Source organism: Bremia lactucae (assembly GCF_004359215.1).
Source record: "Bremia lactucae strain SF5 chromosome Unknown BlacSF5_NotPlaced_17_SHOA01000003.1_2250557bp, whole genome shotgun sequence".
NCBI lineage: Eukaryota > Oomycota > Peronosporomycetes > Peronosporales > Peronosporaceae > Bremia > Bremia lactucae.
This window is the reverse complement of record NW_027152029.1, coordinates 215,693-230,582: the sequence shown is the minus strand read 5'-3', so window position 1 is coordinate 230,582 and position 14,890 is coordinate 215,693.

Sequence of the window (14,890 nt, the reverse complement as noted above, 5' to 3'; positions counted from 1 at the left end):
TCGTGTCGTCTTGGAGGACGATATGATGACGAACTAGCTTGAGCCTGTCTCAAGCTAAAGTCCTCCTGTTCCGCAACGGATATTGCTTCTTCAAGCGTATCCAGTTCCAAGCAGAACAGGTGGGTCTTTACGGGACCATCCGTAAGACCTTGCATGAACACCGTAATCAACGTGTGTTCATGAACTGGGTTATTTGTAATACAACTCGCTAAGAGTCGTATGTGCTGGGCATATGCGTGAACATCACGCTTGCCTTGCTTGAGTCTCAGAAGCTCCGAACGAGCTCTGAGCTCAGCCCTAGGCGGTTCAAACGTCTGTTTGAGCAGGACTTTAAAAGCCTCTAGCGACCCAAAGACATATGAATCATGCAACTTAAGGCCCAATACCCAAGTTTTGGCACGACCTGCCAGATTTGATTGAGCGAATGCGATTTGCATTTGCTCGTCGATGATGTGACGTGCCCTTATGGCATCGTCAAACTCGACAAACCATCTAAAGAGGGAGTCTTCTTCAACTCCCCTATACTTAAAGATGTCAATCTTTAGAGTTTCGGAACGACGCAAATGCGTCATCCCAGGTACAGGGTTCTGTACCTGTTGTAACCTCAACAGTTCTGCCTGTTGAGAGCTTTGCTGATTCAGCAAGGCTACCTTCTCCTTTATCTCGTCAAGTTCATGTTTTATGAACTTGGCGATGGCTGAATGGAGAGCATCTCTGTCCAAATCGGACAGCATGGCCAAGATGGCATCGTTCCCTACGGTCGAACTCATTAGTTCGACCGCACTCCTTTCTATGTCACTTAGAAAGGAGTAGCTATCAGGCGAAACGTGATGCGTGTTCCTACTATCATTTAACATGTCCATGTTAAATGATGTCCATGTTAGATGATGGCACTGTGGTCCTTGGACAAATTACAAAGTGCTACCAGGTGTAACGGGGCACTACGACTTAAGCTGCTTCAGTACAAGTCCACTTCGCGCTGCTTCAGTTGCGAGTGGTGCCTTACGTCACTTCACGTACACTAGTACATGCAGAGGAAGACTTCTCTTTAAGACAACTACCTTAAAGACGGTTAAATGAAAACTGTATTAATATAATTAAGTTTCTTCTTCTTTCTATCTGTTAATGCTAACTTAATTATAAACTATTACTAAACATGCAATTGAAATCTTATCTTTCTCTCTCTTTGTTTACGTTTACAGCTGAGTCTGCGGGATAAATAGATATAACGGCTTATACCTATTTATGGATAAGATTTCCGAGCATTACTACATAAAGTAATATTCGCCAAATATTATCTACCTTTTAGATAATATATTAATTAATAACCATAAGTGTTAGTTTCATGTAGCGATACAACCCGTTTCAGGCACGACTTAATGCGTCCACGCTCTACTTAAGCACACACCCTAGCACAGCGAGGAAACGGTTTGACCATCCCACCGCCGATCAGTAACCGTCTTAGATATGTGAAATCATAGACGTCGAAGCGCCATCCAGTCGAGCCGATGCGGCGAGTGAAGAATTCGGGGATGGGATATTCCATGGCGGTGGGCCACTGGCGGAATTGGTGTTGCAAGCCTATCGGTTGACGTCAGTGTCTTCGTCTTCTCTCACGTGACGTGAGGTAGTTGGTGGGCGCCTCAGCGATCTCACCCAACGAATTAAGCACCTTAGTACAAGTGACGTCACGGGAGCGGTAATCCGGCTTCACGTGCGCACTTGTCAACTAGGAAGAAGTTTTCAGACTGACTTATATTTGATCGTATTAAATATAAATTGCTATATTTATCCAATTGTAAAATGCCATCTCTGTAGATAGATACTAATATTTATTGGGAGCGTATCTTTGTAGATACCTCGCGTAACGGATGACGCAAGCCGTCACCCCCGCTAATGTGAATGCCCCCAGGGACATCACATACACAAGGGTGGGTCGCATTGTGAACCACACCCAAGTGGTGGGTCTCTTCACTTTAGTAATTGACCCATCCCCTTAAGTACACAGAGTGCATATAATGCGGATTGCGTAACATAGGGCAACGTTAGCCCATTATACCACCCTCCCCCTTTAAAAACGAATGTACATTTGAAATTCGTCAAAGAGGAGCGAGGAACAGCGTGCTGATTTACGCGCCGATTAGTTCTCTCAGTCACTCTAGCGACCTGTGTTCTCATACACGGCGCCAAACGTGGCCAAGCTGGTGGGTCGTCTTGCAAAGACACCCTCTCAACCACCACGATTTTGGCCCATTGATACGAGGTCATTAAGATGGAGTGGGTATAAGTGGTCTGCCACCCGTCCCATAGCCACGCTCGATACGACTGGCTTGTGACACCGACTGGACATGCTCACGTGCCCTCGGTTGAGCTTTACGTTCAGAATCTTCTGCGTCAGACCCATTGTGAATGATGGTCTAAACGACCGGTGTTTGTGGTTATACCCAATTGAGAAGCAGCTGCGCATTTATGGACAACGCTCTCGTTAATAGTCGCTACGCTAGCCAGCGCAGACGACGAGACAGCATTGGAAAACGTTGTTGTCTCCATGTTAGGAGCATTACGAGAAGTTTGGATAGGCTATAAAGCACCATCATCCTTCCTCATTAGCTTGCTGTACTCATCACTACTATGATGTGATGGCAGCGGTGTCGACTCATTGTAATCGACAATGAGCGACGGATCTACATCCTCACTGAGGAAGTGGGATGGATCGTTCAGTCCAGTCAATGCGACAGCAGCAGTAGCTGTCGACGTTGTAACTATGACACTGCACGATGGTGGCGTGTTAACGCGAATCCTAGAGCGCGCTATTCTAGACGCTCATAATTATTATGGCGTCTTTATCTCATGGTAAGCACAGGGGAAATCGCTTTGACGGTCGTGTTGCGTTCAAATAAACCGCCCGACCAATATGAGGAGGAATTCACGCGCCGTTTTCAACCGCATTGCGATGCGGAGAAACGGCGATTACAGCGAATTAATTTTGCCGGCTTGGGTGTGAAAGAAATCATGGGCGGTACTGTACTTCCTGTTTCTTCTTTCACCACGCTACAGACGGATAAGGATTTGTGATTTTTTCTGGATCAAAAACCAAAATCAGACTACCCACATAAAATACGGGGTGTGTCTTAATATACGAGGGAAGGTGAGCCTAAAATTTAGCTCTCCAACCTCTTCTACCACCGTAAATGGCCCAATGAAACGCGGCAATAACTTCGTAATACCACCAGGTAGTACAGAAAATGCATTTTACGTAGGGTAGCAGTGCTTAATAGTACCTTTTCTCCCACACTAAAGCATTTACTTTTGCGACCATTTCGGTCAGCATATTCTTTTTGTTTTCCTGTGCGCTTGCCATCGCGTCACGGACTTTTGTGTGATGGCTAATCAGTCATCCCCAAAGGGTCGAGCCTCGCTCACGCTTTTTGCATCTAACTCGCCTGTGACACCGCCGAGAGGTCAGTCATGGGGCGTTGTTTTATTGACCACTGCTTATTGGTAGGGTCATTAGGGCAAGTTTCTGTCGTTGGCATGATATCCTCGCGGGTCATCGTCATATTGAAGAAACTATGTCCCGCTTTCGCACCGAGCGTATTGAGGGGCCCTCCCCCGCTAAGACTCGGGCTGCGCACAAACGAGACTGGCGTCCGAGGATGGCGCAGTCTGTTCATGTAAACGGTCTTACCCGTACTGGTGTGAACACTGTTATTTATAGCAAATCCACGTAGGGCAATAGTTTGCTCTATTCTTTCGGAGTCGCTATCGTGCGCAATACATTACCACGACCCGATTGGCACGTTCTGTTTGGCCATCGGTATGGCCATCGGTATGGCCATCGGTATGGCGATTATCTGCGGTCGACATGTAGGGCTTCCTACCTAACAGCTCAAACACATGTCGCCAAAAACTGACGTAAAACGTGGACTTCGGTCCGATACTACGGACTTGGACATCCCGTGTAGTCGGTATACGTGATCCACGAACAAGAGAGCTGCCTCCTTGCCTGTGATCGATGTCTTACATGGTGCTAAGTGCACCATTTTGCTCAGTCTGTCTACAAAGGTGACGAGCCCCGTCCGACCCATGTCATGCCAAACATGAATTCCAGAGTTACTGACTTCCAACAGTTGGTTGGATCTGGTAGCAGCTTCAGTGGCGCACTTCTGAGCGGTGCAAGCTTAACGAACTGACACTGTTCGCAAGAGCAAATATAGTTGGCCATTCATCGATATAGGTGAGGCCACTAAAATTCTCCTGACACTTTTAAAAAAAGTGTTTTCACGGCCCAGATGTCCACTAGATGGTGCATCATGGAGATCGTGAAGAATCATTAACTTCAGATCTGTACATAGATTCTTAAGAGATCACAAGGTGCCAATTGATGCCGTATCACTCCATCGCTGAAGCTAAAGTGATTCAGCTTAGCCTTTAGGTGCGACGGAAGGAAAACCTTTCGTCCACCGAAGTGATCCAACAGCAGGCGACAATGTTCGTCCTGGCTGTAGCTCTCCTTTACTTTGGAGACCAATGAGTTCGTCACGTGCTATGCCTTCATGACTGCCAACGTTAACGACTCAACTTGTGCCTTAGCACGAGACAAGCCGAGGCCCATTCTGATGGACCAGCCCAAGTTCGATAGAACTGCAGCGCACACGATTGTCCAATGGCTGTTAGCCGTGGAGCAATGCGGTGTGGCGCAGCTCATCGAAGACACCCGGATGGAATCGTTCGCCATTCCTCATTTGCGCGGTAAGGCCTCCGAGTGGGCTTACTCGGCGCTTATGGCGAACTGTAAGGGGTTCCCTTCATGGGCTATCTTAAGGCAAAGATTCGCGCCATGACCAGCCGCCAAACAACGAAGTGTTGCTTTAGGCGCGCTTCTTTGGAGCGCGACAGGCGAAGCGATCTCTACAAGAGAATGTGCAGGAAATGCGCTCACTGTCGGCATCCATTACAGTGGGTTCGATACTGAAATACATTAAGGTGCCCACGTTTAGGGTGGACTGCGATGACCAAAGGAGAGTCACTGATACAGTTTCGTTGGTTTCTGGGAGACTATGCTAGCAGCCCTTCGGACTCGTAACAAACGATACGTGGGGCTGTAGTGACATATTAGGCATAGCGGCCACCTTCTTGCAACGTAGCATTTATGTCGTCCAAAGAATCGAACAACCTACAGTGGCTTGGCGCTGTAAGAGGACCCGCCCAACCGTCATACACCAAAAAGGAAGGCTGGTGGAAACAGCAGCAGAACATTCCATACCGCTAGTGGATTGGGTAAATGAACTCCGGGCAACAAAAAACAAGATTATTGATAAGGCAAAACATCCCATCGTCCTCTAATTATGGGATAAGCATTTTTCAGCATTTTCGCAAGACGTTCATCCAGATTTGGTAGAAGAGTAGACGGCTTTGGCGATCACGACAACACTCGCCGACACCGTAACTTATCACTTTTGCTCAACGGTCTTTAGGCTGTTCATATCGGAGGAACCGCAAAGAGCTAGAGAGTTTATACTAGCCACACCGGATGAGATGGGTCCGCGAAACGGCGAATGCTTTGTAAGTCATCAAATAATGACACCCAGCACACAGCGAAAATGATTCTGCCAATTATCGCTCGCAAAGAAGCTGGCCCAAAAAATATACACGCACGGCAGTTGGTGACGAAGAAGATGAGGGGGAGTTCGGCGCGGCAACGGCGCTTGTCATTAAGAAGGAAAAAGACGACCCACACCAGACGGCAGCAGACTATAGGATAGACAGGGATGACTGGTAGGAGGCATGTCATTAGGTTGCTAAACAGTCACAATATCACCTTTCTTGATGTTTGTTCAGTGAAGCAATTATTTGGTTAGCTTGAGACTGGCAACAAATTTGTTGTGTTTGTCTTTTGCAAGTGCCTTTGTCATGCCATCGGCTACCATGTCTTCAGTGCACTGGTATTCCAACTCAATAATCTTCATTTTCACACTTTCACGAATAAAATGGTATTTAATGTCGATATGTTTGGTCCTTGCGTGGTAGACCGGACTCTTTGCCAATACGATACATCCTTGGTTGTCTTGATAAATAGTTGTCGCATCACCATGAAATTTTTTTTGGTCCTGAGAAGTAGTCGGAGCGAAAGTGCTTTCTGAGTTGCGTTGTTAAGACTCATGTACTCGGCTTCTGTACGTGAAAGTTGCCACTGCTGGCTGCCGCTTGGACTTTCACGAAATGACGCTACCGTTAACAAGAAAACATAGCCTGTTGTTGATCGTCGCGTATCCAAATCACCAGCCAATTAGCATCAGCAAAGCCAATGAGCTCTCCCTTGTTAGCGTCGTCGAATAATATTCCAATGTCTTGCGTTGTCTTCAAATACTTTAGAACCCGCTTGGCTGTATTCTAGTGCGATTTTTAGTACTTCTCGCAAAACTTAGCCACCTCTCCCACGGCGTGTGCAATGTCTGGTCGAGTACAAGTTGCCACGTACATTAGTGCTTTTACAAGCTCACGATAAGGGAACTTTGATACAAAAGCTGCATCTTGTACTGGCTTGACAGGTTTTATATTGCTGTCCGCTAGAGTATGTACATCTTTGCAGTGTTCCATGCCAAATTTTTCTGCAAGTCGCTTGATGTATGCACGCTGGTCAATCTTGATTACCTTGCTCCTTTGGTCGCGATGTATCTCAATCTCAAGCAGTATTTTAGCTCGCCAAATTCCTTAATACTGAAATCAATCTTCAATGCGCCCTTAGTCACTTCAACGTGCTCCTTCTTTCTGCCGAAGAGCATCAAATCTTCGACGTATATGATAACAATACTGTATTCCTCTGCTGACTTTCGAACGTAGACGCACGGGTCTGCGGCAAAGCAATCAAAACCTTGGCTTTCTAGGTGTTGATTTAGCTTGTTGTTCCATTGCCGCGCGGCTTGCTAAGTTCCATAGGTGCCTTTCCAAGCAGACACTTCTTATTTGGACAAGTGAAGTCTTCGAAACCGTCCGGCTGATCCATGTATATCTCTTCTTCCACTTTGCCGTACAAGAAAGCTGTGTCAACATCACTGCCGCTGTCGCTATCGCAGCGTTTATCGACTCTTTTCGAGACACTGGAGCAATCGTATCTCCGTAGGCAATGCCAGGTCGCTGGGTAATCCTTTAGCAACAAGTCGCGCCTTAAACTTGATAACTGCTCGCTTGGGTCGCGCTATATCCGAAAGACTTACTTGCACCCAATCGCCTTCTTTTCTTTTTTTTCTATGCTTCATTAGTAGCTCTTGCGCAGAAGAAGATATGCTTGACTTGGCTTTTGGGCTTACCCATACTTCAAGATTAGGATGTCAAATAATTTTGACAAAAGAGCTTGATGGCATGAGAATTAAGCTACCATCAGCTACTACAAAAAAATTGCTAATGATTTTAAGACGTTGATCATGATATGGCACCGTAACGAGGCGGAGCCCTGCGCAAATTTTTCACGGAACGGGAATTCAGGAGCGCAGTAGGGGCGGATGGGAGCGCAATTTGTAACCGTTCGGGTAAATCAAGACATTGGCGGAACAGCTGGACGCATAATAAAATTATTAAACAATTAAATTTATTCTTTTTAGGCATATTCTTTAGCTACCTCGTCTTATGATCATGAAGTGACTTCATGTTGCTCTCCATTGCTTCAAGCCACTGGCTCTTGTATTTGCTCGTTATCACCTCACTGCATGACGTCGCTTTCTCCCTATCATTCCCTTTAGTGTGGAGGCAGCAAAGCGAGCCGAATTTGCCCTCAAAATCGTCCAAGTTAAACACTCCTAGAGGGTCGAGATTGCAAACCGGAAAGTAATATATATTTTTGAGTTTATCTCAATCTTACCGTTAATTCTTTCCTATCGTTCGCTGCACCCCCTTTTTCACATATGTGGACTACCATGAAATGGGAAACGTCACTGTCTGGCGGTACCGTGCTGGTGAATCCCAAACACCAGTCCCGAAGGTTTTATTTTTCTGTCGTTGCCGGGTATCGAACCGGTGACCTGTGGGATGCACCGCCATGCCTTACCCGACTGAGCCACACCACACGATATTTTCCACACTCAAATTTTCCGTATTATTCTTGTCATACGATCCCTCGCCATAGTTCCCTTATACACGTATATGCATAAAGCGCAACACTTTTGATGAGCTCATCAATCTTCAACATACTTCACAAGTGTTATGTAATTCGTATTTCACGTTATGAGCCCAAGTAACTATTCCAGTATCAGAGTGCAGCTCTTCTATGGGAGCAACTACACTTTGTGGAGTTTCAAGATGAGGATGATATCATGTCGTAGGGACTTTGGGCGGCGATTACCGGCGAAGCGCCCATATCCATACCAACGGAGCAGCAGGTACACGCGGCAATTGTCCTGAACCTCAGTGACTCGCAGCTTACGTACGTTGTAAGTGCACAGAGCGCGCGGGATGCGTCGATCGCTATTAAAAGCTTTCGTGAGACCCAGTACATGGCACATCGACTCTGGACCAAGGAAAAGTTTGCGTCTTGCCGGTACACGTCCTCAAGCATCAGCGAGAATGTCATGGCTTTAGAAAGCTCGTGCTAGAGATGAAGAGCGCAAGTTGTGGGCCAAGTGAAGAAGATGTATGTGTTACTATGCTTCGGAGTTTGCCCACTAACTACGAGAGCCTTGTCCAGGCATTTCGAATGTCTATCGAGTCGTTCAGATTTGGGGATCTGGTGAGCAAGCTGCTCGCCGAAGAAGTGCGTCAGAAGGATTCGGCGCGTATCGAAAAACAACGGCGCTTCTCACCAACTTAAGAATGCGTAGAAGTCCCTATGGAAGCAGCGTGGGCGTAGAATAAAGGCAGCGTCCGGACGTGCTTTAACTGTGGCAAGACGGGCCACTATGCGAGAGACTGCCGATCTAAAAAGCGTGGGTCGCCGAGTTACGAAGATCAGACTAATGTTGCATTTTATGCGGCTGAATCGTCAGCAAGCGGTGCGTGGGTTATCGACAGCGGGTCTTCGACCCATATGTGCAAGGACCGTGAATCCTTTGTGGAGTACATCGCGTTAGAAAATTCGCAGAGTATTTCGAGCGCAAAGAAGAGCGCAAGGTTAAAATTTCTGTCATAGAACAGTTGCGCTGCGCGTTCGGTCGGGAAGCTCTTGGATTAACGCAAATTTGGAGAGGACACTGCATTTTAAAAATCTGAACAAAAACCTATTTTCAGTAACAGCGGCATCCGCACGGGGCTTGACTATTGAAATAACCAAAGACAAATACGTCGTGAAGTCTGGAAGCAAGACTGTTGCGACAGGATCAGAAAAAGGCAAACTCTTTTATCTAAAACCGGACGCCAAAGAAGAATGCCACGCTTCTTTTAGCGAATCGGGTGTGTGGCATCGACGGCTTGGTCACACCTCGCACCGAACAGTAAAAATAAAATGATTAAGGACGGCCGTATTACCAGTGCCAAGGTTGAGACGGAAGGTGTTTGTGAAGCTTGTGCTACAGCCAAACAAGTCAAGAAGACATTCCAAACAAGCGATGCGGTGCTGGAAGAGAGGGAGAGTATGCGCTCATATAGCGTCGTATGCTCGGACGTTCTTGGTCCAATTAGCCTTGCTTCATTATCCGGCTTTAGGTACATGATGCCTTTTATAATGATGAAGAGTCGTTATGTCACTGTGTATCCTATGCGAATCAAGAGCGAATTGCTGGAAGCATTTTTCTTGCGAAGATCTGCAAGGAAGTCAAGACGATGCCAGGAGCGAGAGTTAAGGTCTTATGTCGTGATAATGGAGGCGAATATCGAAACGCTCGAATGACTACAATCTGTGGGAACAGCTCAGGATCAAGCAAGAGTTTACTGTGCCGTACAACCCACCGCAAAATGGCATGGCTGAACGAATGAATAGAACTCTCGTCGAAATGACAAGATGTATGCCCAAAGACAGTGACCTAGACAAGCGCTATTGGTGTGAGGCGATGGTGACAGCAGCAGACACATGATATGTGCTGCCGAATTCGTAAAGCAAAAATTTATGTTCTTTTGAGCTGGTATTCAAGCGGAAACCACATGTAGAGCACATGCGTGTATTTGGCACCGTATGCTATGCACATCTCACCACAGAAAGGCGAAAGAAGCTGGACGATTCTGGGACTAGGTGCTATATTCTAGGATACGCAAAACAACAGAAGGCATACAGACTCATAAATGCAATTGATGGCTTAATCGTCACAGCAAGCAAGACAAAGATTAGCGGTACCAAGGGCACCTTTGACGTGATTGACAACGTGGTAATAGACAATACAAATGTCCAAGCACCATCGGCAGTGGACCCTCAAACGCCACCTCTGCGCCTACACTCGACAACTAAAAGGCACGAATTTCCAACAGGATGTGTTCTCACGCGAGAATTTTGCACTCCTGGCAAGGATGGAGAAGAAGAGTGGAGCGCAAGAATTGAGGTGTCGTTCGCTATGAATAAGAGTTTCCAAACCATCGTAAGCTCATCTTCAAGCTCATAGCGTAACGTAACTCAATAGGCTATGAGCCCAAGCAACGACTCCGGTTTCAAGATTGAGCCTTTTGATGGCTCAAACTACGTACTATGGAGCTACAAGATGAAGATGTGCCTCATGTCCAAGGGGCTATGGGGAGCTGTCTTCTGTGTAGACGCTCCGAATGCAGTATAGGAGCAGCAAGCGTACGCTGCGATCGCGCTGAACCTGAGTGACGCGCAGTTGATGCACATAATCGACGCGACGACGGCGAGAGAGGCGTGGGGAAGGCTGGCGAAGTTTCATCGCACACAAGACATGGCGAATCGACTTCGGCTTAAGGAGAAGTTTGCCTCATTCAAGTGTACGGCTTCAAGCATCAGTGGTCACGTGACAGAGCTTTAAGCTCTAGTGATGAAGATGAATAGAGCTAACTGTGGGCCAAGTGAAGAGGACGTATGTGCGGTGATGCTGAGGAGTCTACCTGCAAGCTACGAGAGCTTAGTGCAGGCTTTCGCGTGTCGGTGTCAAGTTTTGATTTCAGCGACCTCTGAAGCAAGTTGGATGCTGGGGAAGTGCGGCACAAAGACACGGCACGTCTAGAAGAAGCAGCGGCTCTTTACACAAGCAGGAGAAACGGCAAGCAGCACCCGAAGAAGCAGCAAGAACGGCGACGCCGACTCTTCCGGGCGTGCTTGATGCTCGAGTAGGAATCTGACCTTGATCACTTGACTCGTCATGGCTACCACGAATCGGATCACGGCAAGCTCTAAGTGGTGGAGTCCGAAGCCTTTAATTATTTGCTGGAACCTCCACACCATTGTCGTTAAGTGTCGACGTCTCCAAATTTTCATCATCATCAACGATGTCGATAAATCGATCGTCATCCATTTTCATTCCGTTCGAAATGGGATGTTCAGCAAATGTCACGCTTCTTGAAATCATGATCGAGCCATCATCCGCGTTTAGTAATCGGTACGCCTTGTGATTCTTTGCGTAACCAAGAAAATAACACTTCACGCCCGAATCGTCCAGATTCGTCCGTTTCTCCTTTGTTATGTGCGCGAAGCATTGCAAACTAAATACGCGCATATGATCGATGCGCGGCTTTTGCTTGAGCACTAACTCGTACGGACTTGACTTCTTGTTCGACGAGTTCGGAATCACATTCCGAATGTCCGCCGCTGTCATGAACGCTTCGCACCAGTAAGACTTGTCGAGGCCGCTGTCCTTAAGCATGCAGCGCGTCATCTCTACCAGGGTTCGATTCATGCGCTCTGCCATGCCATTTTGTTCAGGATTGAACGAAACCTTTATATCTTGCTTGATAAACTTCTCCTTGCAGAAGTTGTCCATTGCCGTGTTCCGGTACTCGCCAACGTTGTCACTTCGAATTATCTTGATCTTAGTCCCAGATGCTATCTTGATCTCCCGATAAAACCTTGCGAACGCGCTCATGACTTCACTTTTCTTTCGCAACGGATAAACCGTCACGTACCGGCCCTTCATCATGATGAAACTCACAATGTACTTGAAGCCGGATCCTGAAGCTGGAGTGATCGGTCCAAGTACGTCGGAGCACATGATGCTGTCAAAACGCGCACTCTCCCTGAGTCCCTTGTCTTCCTCGCTTGCCTTGAATGACTTGCGCACTTGCTTGGACGTTGCGCATACGTCACATACGACGTCGGTCTCCATTTCCGCGCCTTTGATCCTTCCGTTCTTCATCATATCATTAATCGTCCCGTACGATGCGTGTCCCAGTTTTCTGTGCCATAGCTCGCTCTCATATGCGGCTACGTGACATTGCGCACCAGCCTCAACGTTAAGGTACATCAGGAAGCCCTGCTTCCTTCCAGTGGCAACTGGTGTCCCGCCCCGCTTCACGACGCACTCGTTGCGCGTGCTCTCTACTGTCATTCCTCGCGCTGATGCAGCCGTAAGCGAGAATAAATTCTTTGACAGATCTTCGACATGGAAAGTGTTTTCGAGGCGAGCGTCGATCCAAGCACGTCCGGTCTAAACGCGCAGGTTCACCATTCCGTGACCGATGACCTTGAGCTTCATATTACTCTTCGCGATTGATATACTGCGCGCCTGGCGCACTTCCTCATACTCCACAAAAGCTTCCCGGTCCTTGCACATGCGTGCAGATGCGCCACTGTCATAACCCAGCAGTCGCTGACGGACTCTTCGCTAGCATTAAATGCGACGTTGGAGTGGTCGTGTCCTCCTTCTCGTGTTTCTCTTGGTCCACGACTTGAACGGCAATCCCTAGCATATTGGCCAACCTTGCCACAGTTAAAACACGCTCCTGAAAGTTTCTTAGCAAGAAAAATGGATGATACGACCTGCTCGAAAAAAGCGCGGTTTGGTGCGCTACGAACAAGAGTTTCCCAACTTACGTCGCGGTCACTTTATTTTCGACGATTTTGAAGGAGAAGCTTCGTTTTATTGCTTTGTTGCAGATGGTGATGGAGAACAAGCTTTAAGCTACGAATAAGTATTAAAGAGTAAGAACAAGAAGCAGTGGCTGGAAGCGATGAAGAGTGAGATGCAGTCACTTAGCGAACACAGCACATGGGCGTTAGTGAACATGCCACCGAACAAAAAGGCTGTTAGCTGCAAGTCGGTAACTCGGACCAAGCGCGATCCAAGTGGAGATATTGTCAAGTTCAAGGCACGATTAGTGGCGAAAGGATTCATGCAACGACCTGGGATCGAATTTGTCGAGACTTTTGCGCCAGTGGCACGCAAAGAGTCAATCAATACGGTGTAGGCAATCGCAGCAGATGAAGGCTTAGAGGCAGAAAACGTCGACGTTGATACCGCATTCTTGTATGGATAAGTTGATGAGGAGATCTACATGGACTGACTTGACGATTTTGAAGATCAACAAAATCCGATGAAGAAGTGTTCGCTGTAGAAAGCGCTGAATGGATCCAAGCAAGCGGCGCGGCAGTGGACAGCAAACTGAATCAGCATTTGGAGGACCAAGGATTCAAAAGCACTTCAGCAGATCCGTGTGTGTTTATTCGAGTGTCAAGCGGCGAATACAGCATTATTGTAATCTACGTGGACGACCTAATGCTTTTCAGCAAGACTAAGGAGCACATTGCGGACATTAAGAGTGCGATCAAGCAAGAGTTCAGCATCAAAGAGCTTGGGGATCTCAAGTACTGCTTAGGAATCAAGATTCACCGCAAGCGCGATGAACACTTGATCAAGATGAATCAGAAGGCATACATCAGGCGACTCTCGGAATAGTATGGAATTGAGAACTGCAAGGAGGTGCACACACCAGCTGACAACAACTCGAAACTGGTGAAGATGCCTGAAGAGGAAGCGTTTGTGGTGGATGCATTAATGTACATAGCGACTTGTACAAGACCAGACATCGCGCATGCGGTTGGCGAAGTAAGCCAAGTTCTGTGAGCGCTACGAGAAGTCACACTGGGTGGCGGCCAAGCGAATTCTCAAGTACTTGAAGACGACTAAAGATACTAGCATTGTATTAAGCGGCGTTAACAAGGGATAGCTTATTGGATTCGCTGACGCAAACTGGGCAGGCGACTTAGATACGCGGCGTTCAACGACAGTATACGTGTTCTTTCTGAACGGCGGCACGATCTCGTGGAACTTCATGCGCCAGCCGACCGTTGCGACATCAAGCACGGAAGCAGAGTATATATGAATGTATAGCGCAACTCAAGAGGCAGTCTGGCTTCGAAATTTGATGAAGGACTTGGAGTACAGACGGATACGGCGACGACGATTTTTCAAGACAATCAAGGATGTATTGCGCTGGCCAAAATCCTGTCTAACATTCGCGCACGAGGCAAATCGGCATCAAGTTTCATTTCTTGCGTGAGAAGGTGGCAAGTGTGGTGATTGCGCTGGAGTACAAGCCGACGGAAGAAATGGTCGCGGACGGATTGACCAAGGCGCTTCCAAGAGACAAGCACACCAAATTCATCATGGGACTCGGCATGGCGGCATAAGGGCATCATTTCGAGTGCACATCAAGGGAGAGATTGATGAGTTCATCGAAAGTGTTGCGCTTTATGATATACGTGTACAAGGAAAATATGACAAGGGATCGTATGACAAGAATAATACGGAGAATTTGAGTGTGGAAAATATCGTGTGGTGTGGCTCAGTCGGGTAAGGCATGGCGGTACATCCCACATGTCACCGGTTCGATACCCGGCAACATCAAAAAGTAGAACTTCGGGACTGGATTTGGGTTCACCAGCACTGTACCGCAAGACAGTGACGTTCCCCATTTTATGGTAGTCCACATATGTGGGAAAGGGGGCGCAGCGAACGATAGGAAAGAATTAACGGTAAGATAAAGCTAACGGTAAGTTTGAGATAAACTCAAAAATATAGTTTAC